General features: G+C 35.4%; 1 protein-coding gene across 3 annotated transcripts in view; it reads left to right on the top strand.

The window, feature by feature from the left end:
• Positions 1-12,334, top strand: part of SLIT2 (slit guidance ligand 2) — a 384,683-nt gene that overhangs the window by 16,302 nt on the left and 356,047 nt on the right. The gene's annotated exons all lie outside the window — the stretch shown is intronic.

The raw sequence follows: 12,334 nt of genomic DNA, 5'->3' as shown, positions 1-12,334 counted from the left end.
CCTCCCTGGAATGCTTGTTCAGTGACCGAATGTGCAATGGTGAAAACACACTTTTGACAGCTCTTACAAGTAGGTTTTTAGCCATATGAATGATTTTGTGCATATGGGAGATAAACTGCAAAGTGTTGGGGAAATTAATACAATGGTTATCAATGTTTGTGGATGTTGTGAAAAATCATTGGGATATACAGAATAAATTGCTTAGTTTGACTTCCTCCTGTATGGTTGCAAAGTCCCATGTGTGGAGCTTGTGGGGAAAGTGAGGAGACTGGTTTTCCGACCTTGACTTTGTAGCCAAGGCTTCATAACCTACTAGTTCAGTATTGTTGTTATCAATTCCAGAAGTAGGAAGGATCTCTTCCCACAGCCCTCCCCCACATTGTATCTCTGTTAGGATCTCTGTTAGGGCCTCCTGACACCTTGGCTCACTGTGGAGAGAATTTTCCCAGCAGGCCAAGATAGAGCCAGTTACACACCAGGTCTTGTCTCTAGAGTCTGACTTTCCTGATTCTATTCCTCTAAGGATAGCCAAAGTCGCCTAGCAGTATTTCTCTTCTGCTTTGTGTTCCCTGCTGATTAATTGGCTCAATTTAGGTAAATTTAAAAGAATCGGATAAAGAAACCTTGAGACTGCCTTTTTAACAAGAATTCTCTAAAGACTCTTTTTACCAAAGACACTGGATGTAGGCTGTTATGAAGATTATGTGGATGAATATAAATTAATATTTATATTTAAGTATTTGTGCTTCACTTCCAAGAATGGATACAGAAGTGGTTTTAATAGTATTCTACTTTCTTCCTTAACTTTTTGATTGTGCAGATGTTGAAGAATTGATTTCAAAGCTAGTATACAATGAGTGCTATTAAATTAATTTACTACTTTGCTAACAATGTGCATCTAAAACAATCCACATTGTCTAGAAAATTGTCTGTTTTCTATGTGGCTGTGAAAATATAATTTAAATGGAATGATTGGTACAGCTAGAATTTAAATTGTTAAGCTGAAGAGGGGAAAATGTAGGAAATAACTTTAACACTGTCCCTGAGAAACTAGAATGTTTGATTTTTAGTTGGAAAGTATTTGGATTAATTTTCTTTTGGTGGTATAATCTAGTGCAGAATCCCCTATCAGCAGATCATGTTCTGTTTAGCATTTGCCTCCTTTGACAATACCATGTAGTGGGCCGAAGGTTTTTCACTTATGTTACATTATGATTTTATAACCTTATGAAGTTACTTTTTGGAAGAGACAACTTGATATCCTTAAGTGAATGAAAGAAACAGAACCCATGAAACTCTAAGGCAACATCTTCTAGTGAGTTAAAAGCATGTTAAAAAATGGGGAAAACGGGCAGCTAGAAAATGAGTTATAATGTGCCTGTTTGGCTCAAAGGATTTCCCCTGGGAAGTAATGGAAGATAAAATTTTGTTTCTGATGTGGGTCTATGAGGACTCAAATGCTTTGATTTTCCTTAAGTTAGAGCTTGATGGCTTTGTGTTCACTATTGACTGGGATGTGACACCTGACATAGGCACTGGATACCCATGAAAACTTAGAGGTGTACATTTTTTCTGCCTCAGAAAACAGGAATCTATCTTCTTTTGAGTTGAGGCACTGTTGTCTCATCCTAATTAGATGTAGTGGATGGTTAACCATGATCTTTTTCTTGAGAGGAAAGTTATCAGCTACATGTGACCAATTTTTTATGATGATGATCAGTAATTGAGTTAAACAACCACCAGTGAGAGTATGTAATAAATAAAGGAACAAAAGCTTGTGAGGTTAACTGTCTGGCTAGTTTAATTTCCAGGAAGATGGGTTCAAGTTCGAGTATTCTTCATATGATACAGGTGCCTAATAGCTATCCCGAAACAAATGTTCTAAACAGATGGAAAAATCTGCACAAATCTACATGCAAAAATTGTCCTTTAAAATCTTCTTTTTAAAATGAACTTTTATTTCACAAGAAGGGTAAGTGACAGGACAAAGGATACAGGATTTTGGACAGCAGTACGTTGGGAGAGGGAAAATTTGACTGGTGGCTAATTTGCATATTAAGTGATCTACTGTTGCCCACCATATAAAGGCAACCCACTCCAGTATTCTTGCCTGGAAAATTCTGTGAACAGAGGAGCCTGGTGGGTTACAGTCTATGGCATCACAAAGAGGCAGGCATGACTGAGTGACTGAGTACACACACACACACAATTGCCCTACTATATAATTTAGTGGAGCTATGCTCATCTAGAATTCCTGAAAGAAACAAATTTAGAATTTATTATCTCTAGTTCTATTCCTAACTTATTTTCTATTTTACCGTTACTTAATACTGTTGTTTCTGGACATGGAATCGATGAAAAACTTTCTTATTTTTATAGTTCACACAATGATTTTTATCACTGTTTGCTTAGATTAAATCTAGTCTGTTCCACTGGACATTATACAGATTTTGTTTGTGCTTCTGTAAGGAATAATCACCATTTGACTCTTGGCTGAAAATGAGATGCCAGGTGAAGAAGCACACATGTGTTTTTTTAAAACTCTAAATGCAATATAAAAGAAAAGGAGGGTACACTGTATATGAATTATGATTCGACACGGTTAGTTGCTGCTAGCGGCCAAATATGCTTTTCCTTTGCTGTCTGCTCCAATTTCTCTTTGGACGGGTTGAGAGAGCACTCCGTGTTCAGGTCAAGATGTTTGCTCAGAAATAGTAGTACAGTTGCAGCTGTGTGTGCTGGAGCAGGAGACTAGTTTAAATAGCATTACCATTTATCCAGTCCATTAACAGAACTCTGTAAAATAATACCAACTCTGCATAAACTACAGGACAGTGTAATAAAATTACAAGCACTTGTTGACAGATGGGAAGTGTAAGTAAAGAAGAAAGAAAAGTGAAGGGCCATAGGTTGGAGGTTAAAAGAGACAGTACATAGTTTTCTTACCTATGGAGATTCTCCATCCTTTCACTTGGCTCCTCCTCGAAAACCAGGATTGCTTTTTGTTATCAGTTTATTAAGAGTGGAGAACATGATTTTCAGAGCAATTCAGAGTGGGTTAGCTGACAGAAGTACAGTGACGTTTGAAATGGTTGCTTGTGATGGAAATTTATGAGTAGCATATACACATCTTCCTGAAAAGTATAACCTTTAAGGTGACTTGGCAGTGAGTGAGTCACACTTTTCGGCCTGAGTTTGCAGCTACTCATCTGGGCTCATTAGAGAGGCATTTCATTGGTAGTTCTGTGGTTAAGCATTTGGTTATAAATATTTGTTTTGTGGTTTTCAGTTTATTTCTTTGAGTATTATTATATTTACCCAGACTTCTAACATAAGCTTAAGTAGCCAAACCATGTTGCAGAAACTCATTTTTCACTTGTATCTCTTGAGACAAAACAAAGCTAACAAATGAAAATAAATACATAGGTTCCAGTGATTCATTTTCTTTGCTTCTTTAAATGAAAACTCTTTATTTCTGGTTAATAAGTGGTGTTTCCCTTGTGAGCTTTGGAGCCACTAAATTATCTAGCATTATAAGTAGTATTATTAAAGCCAAGGACTCTTTTTATGGCCTAGTGACTCCTTACCTGAGATAAACAGATTTTGAGCAATAAATTCAGTTGCTCAGGTCACAATTCATTTGCTGTCAGATAGGATCTCAGATTCTCAAAATTGTTTTTTTGGTGATAATTATTACAATTCTTTAAGAGAAAAAATTTCGATTAAAATAAAAATTAATTTGGGAAAGATAATAAATATATGATGAAGCTGCCCTTATTTTCCTTTCCTTTCTTATAGAAGGAGCCTTGGCTTTTGATTTTGGTTTTGAGGAGTTACAAGAATAAATATGCTTAATGTTATAAAGGTCTAGATAATTCAGAAAAATAGAAAAGTGGGAGTATAAATTATTCATGATCTCCCCACTCAGGTATAACCACTAGTATACTTGTTTATTGTTAGTGGATTAGTTTTCTTTTTCTGTAATTATGCATATAAATACTGCTGTACACGCATTACAAATACATTTTTTAAATATCCCCAGGGTTTAGTATAAAGCTTGACCTTTAGAAAGCTCTCAGTAAGTGTTTGATATATTGAATTAAATCTCCGCTGGGTTCAGGGTTTGTAACTTGAATGAGCAAACAGTAACACTGGGAAGGCATTATGAATAATGGGGAACCAAATTAAATTTAAAGGATACCTTGGTTCATTAATGTTTGTCCCCTTAGGTTTTCTAAACATTGAAGTGTCTATTGGTATGCACTGACAAATCAAAATGATGTTTTCCACCTAAGCAAAAATATCTTAATTTCCTATAATACTATACTTGTATAAAACTACCACCGCACCCCTCCCCCCGCCCCTGTTCTCTGATGCCAGTTAAGTCTCAGGATTCTTGGATTCCAAGATAAAAGCAGAAGACAGCCATGGTGCCTGTGTCAGAATTCCTCCTGAGTTAATTTCTGCCAGCTCTGATTAAAGTGTGGGTTCCTGGAGGTGTCAGGTGTGTAGTTTCCTGCTTCATTTTACTCTTGGCCTGTTTGGCCCCTGCCGCAGTAAATCCAGCAGTGGTAATGCCGGAATTGCAGGTTACAGTTGCCACGGTTACCGTTGTCCCACCAGATCGACATCATTACTCATCTAGGGAGCTGTCATCATAGCTGCCTCCCATCTCTGGTGCCAGAAAGCTTAAGATGCAGAGAATGAAACTTCTTCAAGGTGGTGTGTCTGTGTCATCATTTGATGCAAGGATATACTGTTTGTATCGTTAATACTGATACCTATCTAAGGGGAACAGATTGATTCTTTATCTTTGAAAACAAAGAACCTGTATGAGAGATAACATTTAGGAAAGTGTTAACTGTCAGTGATTAAAAACCCCAAGTCCTTTATTATTTATTAAGTAACTTATTCATTATTATTGGGCCCAAGGGACTCTCTTCTTGCTACTTAAAAAACAGAGATATATAAGTACTATTTAAAAATATTACTGTTATATAACAAAAGGTTTGTTTTTAAGAGGTAGACCAAACTCTTCATAGACTGTTACCTGGACATACTTCAGAGTAGCCCCTATCTATTGACATGAAAAAAAAAAGGCAAGCTATTGAACAGGGCTTACTTGTGTTTTTGTTTTTAAATCAACATGCAATAGTATGATTTAGAAGTTATAAAAACAATGAATATTAAGATTGTTTTTGATATTTTTGCCAGGCATCCCGTGGGAAGTTTTTACTTTAGAGGGATCTAATAGAAGACTTTTGCTGGAGAACGTCAGAAATTGGCAGGCTTCTACTGTTGCCAGAGTAGATTTTTTGGGTGTGAAATCCACAGCATAGTTCCTGGCACAGGAAAGTCAAGTGCAGGAAGGTCTTTCCCACTCAAGTGCACTTGTTTAAATAGTTGCTTCCCCAAATGTAAATGTTTCTGTTTCCACCAGCAAATACTCATGGTTTGCCAGTGAGTGTAAATACTGTGAATACTGTGATCTGTGCCGAGGATAAAACTGCCATGGTGTGTGGCCCACATAATATGTGGCATTTGTGGACCTCAGCCATTGCTAACTTCTGACCTGTAATATGTAGATTAAAGCCTTCAGAGTTCATGGAGACTGTGTTTTTTCTGAAAGATGAATTTAAGTATATGGTTTTCATGTCAAAAAGATTTTGAACACACATCAGGAGGGAATATTTTAAAATTTGATTGTAAATCATAAAATTGCCACTGCAATCTCAAGATCATAATTTAGTGACTGAAGTTTATATAAGTATTAATTCTAGGAATAAGTGACCATAAGGTATTTGTTCTGTTGAGCTAATTTTATTGTATGTACATTACATTTTAAGATACTGAAATCTATTTTGTGACAAATAATATTTCAGTAATATTGTAAATACTAGTGTTTAAATGCCTACTCAGATGTTAGTGCTTTGCTATCTTTGTAAATCAATGGACACTTCTGGAGCAAAGGTTTCTTTTCTATAAAATAGGGATGACATTTATCTCCTGGGAATATATCAAGTCACAATATAGATTCTGTATTCAAAAGAACATTGTCAACTTTCTGGTCTGATAGAAATGATGCTTGTGGAGTTCTCGTCCTCTCAGTGTAAAATGGGACGAAGTAATAGTCACACAGATGTCCTTGCAAGTTGCCCACAGTCAGAACTTTCATGTTTCTTCTTGCATTTATTCTCAGTGTAATAACACATGCATAAGCGTAACCATGTTAACTTTTTAAGCAGATTAGCATAAAATGTGCATTTGTACCATTCCATTTCTCCTTACTTGGCAACGCAAGGTATATTAAGGCCAGAATGTTCTTAATGAGATCTCTTACCTGCTTCCAGTTGATGATTCATATAATTTAAAAATTCTTATATAAAATGAATCAAGGATAGAAAAAGAGGCTGTGACTCAGTAACTATTTATATTAGTTCACATAGTAAATTGTTGTTTTGATGATGTGTTGTCCTGAATAACAAAATGAAGGAAAAATACAAACCAGTTAGAAAATGCTGAGTAAACTCCTTAAGGTATAGATAAGCTCTTTTGGAAGTTATTCAGAAGATTTATTGCATTGCTAAAGTACATTTTTATCACTAACTAAAATTTCAGTTTAAAAACAATATAAGAGAAGCGTTCCACTGAGCTTATTCAAAGTATGATTTGACCTGTGAAACATCCTGCCACCTTTACATAAGCTGCATTGTGATATTCAATGGATTTTTAGACTAAGCATTTTGTCAAAATGCAGTTCAGATTGCAAGCTGTTTAGCACTTTGCATTTAAACGATGATTGATAGTGAAATAGGTTTGAGCCAGAAGTTATTTTTGTTTTGTTTTTATTGTAACTCCAACTCTTTTTATATGTACATAAACTTTGCCCTCAGATGAGAGTGGTATATGTCCTCTTTATTACCCACAACCAAGTTAATTGCTATCAAGAAGTTATTTAAAGAGAATTATCCTTAAAACACTTGATAAATTGTGATATGAGAAACTTGGGGCATGAATTTAAGCTTAAACTCTAGAGAGGGAAGAAATGAAGAGTAAAAAGTCCAGTCTTTGGTGGGACCTGTGGTCAAGGGAATAGCATAGTGGAGTGAAATGTTATTAAGAGAACATCTGTGCCTCTTGAAATGTCCCCAAATGAATGTGAAGAGCTAAGTATGGCAACTTGATTTAAGTGTTAAAAAAAAAAAAAAAAAACTTAAAGAAAAGAGAAATAAATAAGTCTGGAAACAGAATGGGAAGATAGCTTTGCCCCGTCATGATAGGTTTCTTCTACTAGTGAAAGATTAAAGCTTGAAGTATGTGAATAGCTGAGAACAGCACAGAGGAAGGTTGATTGCTTCCCCTCCAACAGTTCCAATTGATTGAAAAAAGCCTAATTTAAAGTTCTGTTTGTTCTATGTCTTAAACCATCAGAATTCTCTTTTAGGACCAGAGGAATGCTCTGGAGGAAAAGAATCCAAGGATAAAAAGTCATTGCAAGCCAACAATTGTTCCTAATCCTCACAAAATGCTGGAGAAATTAAATTTATTCTTTATTGCTCAAAGTGTTACCTAGGTCACTGGGCGATGGGAAAATTGCACTGCAAGTAGAGTAGGAGCAAGCTTTGTTTTGTGTCTAGATGCTTAACCTTAGACACGACAAGGCATCTTAGAATGTGGTGGGAACTTGGTTCAGAGCATTAACACCAAGACTTTTATTACCCCGGATTTATAATAGGCTGTGCTGTCAGGAGATGAAAATGTTGTGTTTACATTGCAGTGTTAAATGATCATTTAATTAACACCTAAGGAAAAAAAGTTGTGAAATTCTTAGCAGCTTTTATTGTTGGTTTCCTGGGAGGTTTTAATATCCGAGTTTCATTGAGATTTTTTTTTGTTAGTAGAGACACAAAAGACATTATACACTTTTTAAGGAAGACAAACAGTTTAACCTTGACCCTTTCTCCCCTAAAATATTAATTTAAATTACATTTTAAATCTGGTGTGCTTATTTAAAAAGTTTCTAGACTCAGATCTTAAAAATATGTCTTAAACACTTTATTTCTGCTTAAACATCTGTCATTTAAATATTAGTTAATTTACATTCTAAACTTTCTGCTGTAGAACATTTGAAACTGCCAATTAGTATATGTGAAGTGTAATACATTTATAATACTAACTATATATGCATTATACATCTTTAAAGCTACACTGTAGTTACATTTTTTTTTTTTTAAGAATCAGTGTCAAAATAGGTAATCATTTTCAAGCAAATTGTATGACAAAAAAGGTACACTGTTATTCTATTAGCATCGTTATTTAATTAGAGATCATTACTATCATATGATGCAAGAGGTTTATATATAAACAGTAGAAAGAATGAGAGTGTTAGTATGAAAATTCAAATTAACTTCATTAATTGCTAAAAGATTGATATTATCAAATGCCTTCATTTATCCTTTATCTCTTATAAATACAATTACCTAAAAAAGAGTGGTCTTCAGACAAATTGATAACATTTGGAAAATACAGGGCAGTTGTCAAGGGCAGCTGAATACTCAGTAACACTTTTTTTCTAAAACTATTATTAAAATTTATATCTGTTACTCCTCTCATTTTATCTAGATATGCAACTTCGTATTCGGACATGTGAAGTACTTTAAAATATTTACTAAGTTACTTGCTATTAAAGTGAAATCTTTCTTAACTTTTCCAGAAATGATTATACCATAATAGTGTAGTTTTTTTTAAGTACACTGCTTTTATTCATACTGAAACTAATAATGTTTATCCCATATTTTAAAGTTTAAATTCAAGTGCCTCAGGATAAAACCTGCTTTCTGTATTATTCATGGTAAAAGAGTGCAAGTATTGAATGTTATTGAAATCTCTTAATAGAAAGCCCTGCTTTGAACTGAGAATTATATTCTCATTCACAAAATACTACCAAGCATTACGTAGGCACTTTGTACAATGTTATGTGCTTTCTCTACTTCTATCAAGTTTCAGCATTTCTCTAAAACTTTTTTTTTAAACTCACACTGAGTTTTGTTTTTTTTTTTCTTCCCAAAGCTGTTTCTCCATCCAGAGTCTAGTAACAAAACCCCGTATGTAGGAATACTACTTTAAATGTTATCTCCTTTATATATACCCACCTTTTGACCTGAGGTGGTTAAAAACACAAAGTGCTCAGAAGTTAAAAAGTATGAAAGAGAAAGAGTGACAGTATCTGGTTACTTAACATACGAGATGATTAGTATATTCTGTATGATATAGTTCATTATACCAGTTGAAATTCCAAGCCAGATAGGTAGATAGGTTGTGTGCAGATGTGTGTGTGTGTGTGTGTGTGCGCATGTGGTTGGAAATGGGGATACTGAAAGCTAGGGAAACAGCTATTTTGTGAATGCTCAAAAATGTTTGAAGAGTAAATATGTAGAGAAATCATAGGAAATTTCATTTAACAGATAAATATGTTGTTTTACATTAAAAAAGCAATGATATGCTCTTATATTGAAAACAAGTCAGTGTTAAAATTTTATGCATTAGTTATTTAGAATCTCTAACTTGAAACCAATGAAAAAGATTTCAGGATTTATTTTAGATAAAGTTTCCAAGTTTGCTTCTTAAAAAATAAGAATAACTTATCTAAACGCAAACAATTAACTGTATGTAACAAATATGTTTTGTAGTTATTCCATTGAAACCATTGCATGCAAGAGATTGGAAGATATAATATCTAGAAATACTCTAGTCCACTCTGTGGGGATTAAGGAGTTAAAATTTTAACTTCCCTTTTGCATGAAACTCTCTTGCCTGACTTTCAGTACCCAGGACAATCCAGTTCTGCACTATCACTTTAGATTTCCCATGCCTGTCACAACGTATATGCTGTGTCCCAGGCAAGCAGATTTTCCTGTTCATGATTGGACATTCCCAGCACATTTTGGGACTCCTTCCTTGCTTCCAGTTTAGAGTAGCATAGGTTACCATCCTCATGTAAGCCTCACCTCCTCTATCAAACCTTTCTCAACTGCTTTAGTTACCTCTATGATCATTAATTATATTGTAGTGGTTCTGAGTACAGACTGTTGACTCAGACTGCCAGAGTTTGAATCACTTAATGGGTAAACTTGGGAATGTCACTCAATTTCCTGCCCTGTGCCCTGGTTCTCCTTGTAAAATGAGGATGATGGTTAGAACTTACCACATGGGAATGTTGTATAGAATAAGTTATTCACTAAATGAACAAAGCTTAATATGATGTATGATAATAGTTAAGTGCTCAGTATTGTTTTTATTTTTTGATTTTTATTATTTAAGCTACCATGTTTATTACCTGCCTCATATAATGTGCTCTTGGGTATTATATTCTATTAATAATGTGTGTTGGCTTTGCCAAGACTCCTGTCTTATATTTGTCTTTGTTTTATATATAGCATTTAGCCTAGTGCAGTTTGACTAAGAAACACTTTCCAAGCGAATCCTTGATGGAACTTAGCCTGAAAAGGACACTAACAGTAGTTTGAGTTTGGAATGAAATATAAACTGTGTGAATCATAAGTCCAAAAACGTACTAGTTATATTCCTGAATCTGCTATTCACTAGCTGCAGATGCTAAGCAAAGGTACTTGATTTGAGGACCGGTTTTTTGGGATTCCCTGGTGGCCCAGATGGTAAAGAATCTTCCTGCCATGCAGAACACCTAGGTTTGATCCCGGGATGGGCAGATCCTCTGGAAAGGGGAATGGCTACCCACTCCAGTATTCGTGCCTGGAGAATTCCATGGACAGAGGAGTCTGGTGGGCTGCAAATCCATGGGCACATGGAGTTGGACATGACTCAGTGACTCACACTGTTTTTCCTTGGCTTGTAAAAGTATTTGGTAGTTCAGGTAAAAGAGGGACAAGAATTTAGCATAAGGCCTCCTGGTGGCTAAGCTCATAACGAATCCACCCACAGTGCTGGAGACCTGGGTTCTGTCCTTGGATTGGGAAGATCCCTTGGAGAAGGAAACGGCTACCTGCTTCAGTATTCTGGCCTGGAGAATTCCATGGATTATATAGCCCATGGGGTTGCAAAGAGTCGGACACGACTGAGCGAGTTTCACATTCACATTCTCCTAGTCTCTAGGAAATGCACAGACATAATCGAAGGAAGAAGAGGAAATAAAAATATATAAAAACTTTGCTCTAGCTCTTTTTTAAAAAATGTGTGGAGAACTCTTCAGACTACTTGTAAGAATTGTAATGGTAAAATTATTCATGTCATAAACCAGGAATTAGATGAGGAAATTGTGGGTGAATGATTTTGAGATTGTTCTCTTTCCTCTTAGCAATTAAAAAAAAAAGCAGTTTCTGTGTTAAACAAATATAACCTGCTTACATTTTGCATGACTTTGCTATTAAATGTAAATTGTTTGAAGACTTAGGTAAAAAAAAAAAAAACAGAAAACAATTGAAGGAAATTTGATGGCTATGCAGTATTAAGTGACTATCCTGATACATACCGCTGCTGCTGCTAAGTCACTTCAGTCGTGTCTGACTCTGTGCGACCCCACAGACGGCAGCCCACCAGGCTCCGCCGTCCCTGGGATTTTCCAGGCAAGAACACTGGAGTGGGTTGCCATTTCCTTCTCCAATCCTGATACATGATAATCCCTCAATAGGAGGTAAGTGGTATATAACTGAAGTAATTTCAATATTCTCCTGTCCCTCAAACATCACAACTGATAGCATGAGGAAATGCATTAAAAATAAACAAGGCAAATCAAGGAAGAATAATGGTGGACATAGGTTTTTATGTTCATATTTGTGTTATAATCTTTTAATTTTAACAGGTTTATGAGCCGGTACCTTCATTTTCTGTAATTCACCCTACTAAATGCATTGTGCACCCTGGACAATTAATTTTCCTTATATCTTGAGAAGATTAGAATGTATAGAGCCTGAATATCCTGAAGGCGACTGAAATCTGGAGTCTGTTTCTGAAAGATAGATTCCTTCTCAGGGTTGGCGTGGTTTTTCTTTCCTTCTCTTTAAAGGAGAATGAATTCCGCACCTAATGAATAGTTTCAAGAAAAGTTGTTAATCAGGTACTCCAAATGACCACCCTGGATTCTTTTTTTATTACAGAGAGGAACGTGATGGAATGAGAAAGCAACATAGTTATATTTGATAAAAGGAAATACCTTTTTTCCTTTCCCCACCCACCATGTAATCCTCTGGAATTTAGTTGACACTGGAAGTTACTGCAGCAAACAGTGTGTTTGAAAAAAACCAAGTTGGAGGAACAAGACTAATACTTGTAACTACAATAATTACATTAAAAATCACAA

The sequence above is a fragment of the Odocoileus virginianus genome, chromosome 21, assembly GCF_023699985.2.
Source record: "Odocoileus virginianus isolate 20LAN1187 ecotype Illinois chromosome 21, Ovbor_1.2, whole genome shotgun sequence".
In the NCBI taxonomy this organism is placed as follows: Eukaryota; Metazoa; Chordata; class Mammalia; order Artiodactyla; family Cervidae; genus Odocoileus; species Odocoileus virginianus.
The sequence above is the reverse complement of the archived record's forward strand: the minus strand, read 5'-3'. Positions and strand labels throughout refer to the sequence as shown.